We start from the raw sequence: 4,298 nt of genomic DNA on the forward strand, positions 1-4,298 counted from the left end.
CATTTCTGTAAAAATTTTAACTAGTGTCTTTGAGCAAGTAACTATGAGCAGCATCATATGATCCAACAGGAAGCTCATTCTTTTTTGTTTGTTTGTTTGTTTGTTTTTTCGAGGTAGGGTCTCACTCTAGCCCAGGCTGACCTGGAATTCACTATGGAGTCTCAGGGTGGTCTCGAACTCACGGCGATTCTCCTACCTCTGCCTCCCAAGTGCTGGGATTAAAGGCATACACCACCACGCTCGGCAGGGAGCTCATTCTTTACGTCAAAGGAAACTAATGCTTCTTTTTAGTAGTGACGCCTTTTCCCTCCCCTGTTGCACTGAACCAGAGAGAGTTCTAATTGCACAGCTTTCCTTATATTCAGTTTCACCATATTTTATTTAAAAATGTTAGAACAGAGTGGAGGGAACACAGTGTCTCAGATTATTCCTACCTGCTGTGAGGCTCCTACAGTCTCTTTGCCCCCTCTCTTGAAACGTTCCCTGAGTGTTGGTGGGAAAGACAAGGATCTGATTTAGTGTTGCTGTCTCTGTAGCCTCTGGATCCTTGTTTTGATAAGGTTTGAGTGACCATAGTGTCTGCACCATTTGCATAGAGACTGCCTGAGGCCTTGTGGTCCCCATAATCAATACTGGTAACCCCACTGAAGAAGACTGTCAGCACAATTTGGGAAAGGGAGAGCAGGTCTAAGAGAACAAACTTCTTATAAAAATATCAATAAATAATATGAAAAGTTTTAAGAATGTTAAAGCAAGTCTAGTTGTGTAATGGTGTTGTTTTCTGAGTTATTACTTTGCATCTCTCTGTTAACAATGCCAAATGCCTTTCCTGTGTTTATTTACTATATTTTATTTTGTAAAGGATCTTCTCATATTTTTGAGAAATTTATAATTTCAAATGCAACAATGATGAACGTTAATAAAATTTGGTAACTTCTTTTCTTTTTCTTAATTGGTGCTAATCATGCTTGAACATAAGGTAATTTGATTGCAAAGCTCCTCCTAATACCTTTTTTGTTCCCCTCATCTGCTTCCTTCCTACTGAAATCATTTTTACCAAGTAGTACTTCTATCTTGATAATTTTTTTTTTTTTTTGCCTACCTCTATCATTCATGTTGAAATGTTGATGAGCCCAATATTGCAGAGGTCTTGTGGAGGTGACGCTAGCCACTGTGAGGTGATGACTTCATGGACAAGAAGCTGGAAGATAGTCTCCCAAAGTACTCTTCCCTCTCCTCTGGTGCTTACATCCTGTCCAGCCCATCTTCTGCAGTCCAAGTATCTTCTGTTGGCCAGACTTCTCACTTTATTGTCCTCTTTTGTATTTTTAGGATGGGATTTGGGCTGCTTTAGGGTACTCTGAATTCAGAATATCCAAAGTGGCCCAAGCCAGTTCTATCTCTTAGATGAGATAGACATGTTCAGGATGGTATGACTCTTTTTAAAATTTATTTATTTGAGAAAGAGTGAGGGACAGACAGAGAAAGAGGGAGAGAGAGTGAGTATGAGTGCAACAGGGTGTCCTGCCGCTGCACATGAACTCCAGATGCGTGCACCACTTTGTACATCTGACTATGTGGGTACTGGGCAATTGAACTGGGCTGTCAGGCATTGCAAGCATGTACCTTTAACTGCTGAGCCATCTCTCCAGCCCAGTTATGACTCTTTAAGCATATACCTAGTCTTTTGTATTTCATGAATTTGCATGTCATCCTTGCTCAGGGGTCATGCTAATGTCTGTATTGCTCCAACTTTAATATTTGTGCTGAAGTGAGCACATAGTCTTTCAATGACATGGTTTTTTTGGGGGGGGGGCATGGTGCAGAATTTTTAAAATATACTTGCCCAATGGATATAGATAACAGCCATACAAGATTTCTCTTGGCATGTTATTGTATAAGGCAGCAGAAGCCTATGTTACCAATTTTGTGATAAACTATAAACTTCCAAGAATCAATCTTTATCATGGTTCAGATTAGAACATTTTAGAGATTTTACATCTACTATTGAAGATATATTTTCAGGAACTTTCAAATTTTAATTTAAATGTGTAAGGAGTGTTCAGTTTTTCTGTTCTTTTCAGGATACATGAGTAAGAGAGATAAAGAAGACTTAACATGCAAAGCTATGTGAGAGGCCCATGATGCTTGACATGCAGGGTCATGATTGTGCCCTGGTCAAAGTGATTTGCTGTATCTGCCACATACTTGTCCATGAATGGGTGAATCACTGACTATCAAGCAGTTGTATACAGATAGGCCCAAACCCAAGAAATTTTTATATGTTTTTAATCTTGGGTATCATCAAATGTATTTTGAATAAATTGGTAGTCTCATAAAATGTTCTACTTAAAAAATTAAACATACAGTATTCCAAATCTGACCAGTTTGGATGGCCTCAATATGGAATATCACAATACAGAGATGGTAGCTCTATCCTAAAAGGAAATATGATAATTGTTACTTTTATATAAACACTTTAAAAATCATATTTTATTTATTTAGTTTACTACGCAGTTAACTTTTGAGACATGGTCTTCTTAGGTAGCTTAGCTTTGAAATTATCTAGGCTACTTAAAACACTCATGATTCTCCTGTTTCAGCTTTCCAAGCACTGGGATTATAAGTATCAGCCACTATGCTTGGCTTTATATCTCCATTTTATTTTATTTTATTTATTTACTTCTGTTTTTTGTTACTCTAGCCCAGTCTGAACTGTACTTCACTGTGTATTCTCAGGGTGGCCTCAAATCGCAGCACTCCTCCTACCTCTGCCTCCTAAGTGCTAGGGCGTGCGCCAGTATGCCTGGGTATATCTCCATTTTAATAAGTATAGTATCCTCTCTGTGTTAATATTATATAGAGTAACCAAATAATGATATTTAAAGAAAGTTTTGAAAGATTTTGGCTATGATATATCTTGGTTTTGTTTTTGTTGATACATTCCTTGATCTATTTAAGGAGCCTAAGCCCTGTGCACGTTGCAGAAGTGAAGAACATGGCTCAGAGCCAGGAAGCATTCAGATCCGGGGAGCACTCTGAAAAGTGAGATTAAGAGGACAGCTGCATTTATCCTCAGAGGCAGAGAAGGACCAGAATTAGATGAATTTGGAGACCAAATTTCTACTCCCCTGAGAGAAAACAAAAGCTGTACACAAGAGACAGGAAGAAAAGACGTAACAACAAATGAATAATAAAGTGAACTGTGTTTATAATAATTACAGAAAGCAAAAAGCTTAAATAAACTTGAGACTTTTAGAACATTCTAGAAACCATGAAAAACATATTTGAAAGCATTGGCAGAGACAGAAATACCTGCAAGCCAGGCTTGCTGTTGGTATGGGATGGCATATTTGGGACAGAGGACTGCTTGGCTATTGTTTTGCTATTGCTTGTGTCTGCTTCCTATAATGCTGTTTATACAGAAAAAACCTGAAAAGAAAGTTCAAGTCCAAGTAGTAGATGGTAGAATTTGAGTGTCCTATATGAGCTCTGGACTTTTGACCAGTATCCTTCCAAGCTTACAAAAACTAGAGAATGAAATTGCTGAACAACTGATAGGGTGGTTTAAAGATTATTGCTGAACAAGTGGAATTCCGAGTTTTAAAAATAGGACAAGAAAGTAAGGCCATGAATGCTACTCTTTATGATAAGTACTTATTGAGCTTTCACTGGATCCCAGGTACTCTGCTGAGGAGTAGGTTCACACATACCAATTAACAGGGGAACACTGTCCCCACATTGGGAGGCACTGATCAGAGGGAAAACCACTCAAAAGAGTTTGGGAAGGAAAGTGCAGGGGCACGTGGGCACTGGGTTGGGGATAGCCCTGGTGGGTGTGAGGCTCTAGAGGCATCCTAGCATGGGTTATCAAAAAGCTGGTTTTGGGAAAAATGACACAGGTGTCACTGGGACATCCCATGACTTCTCCAAGTCATCAACATTAACCCGCTTTCTTTCTTTGACAAAAGCTGTATCAAAAGATCACTTATTCATTTGACAAAATCAATTGAAGTGTTTTCAGTACCTGCTCTGTGCCAACCACTATTCTAGACTCTAGGGATGCAGCAGCAACCAACCAACCAACCAATCACTCAATCAAAGTCTCTGTGTCTTTCTGAAAACTATATCCCAGGGAAAAGAGACCAATAAGTAGAAAGGACGTAGCATGAGATATACTGGTGAGCTCTGAAACATAGAGAGGGGAGTGGTCCTACAAAATCAGAGAGCCAGAGCCTCAGAGGTCCCCAACACCTCAGCACTGAAGCAGACCAAAAATGAACCCAACATGGCTCAGG

At 39.3% G+C, this 4,298-nt stretch overlaps 1 pseudogene; it reads right to left on the reverse strand.

Annotated features, from left to right (window-relative positions):
- Window positions 1-1,678: 1,678 nt before the first annotated feature.
- LOC123459054 lies at window positions 1,679-1,779 on the reverse strand (annotated as a pseudogene).
- Between the last annotated feature and the right edge of the window lie 2,519 nt (window positions 1,780-4,298).

The sequence above is a fragment of the Jaculus jaculus genome, chromosome 2 (assembly GCF_020740685.1).
Source record: "Jaculus jaculus isolate mJacJac1 chromosome 2, mJacJac1.mat.Y.cur, whole genome shotgun sequence".
Taxonomy (NCBI): Eukaryota; Metazoa; Chordata; class Mammalia; order Rodentia; family Dipodidae; genus Jaculus; species Jaculus jaculus.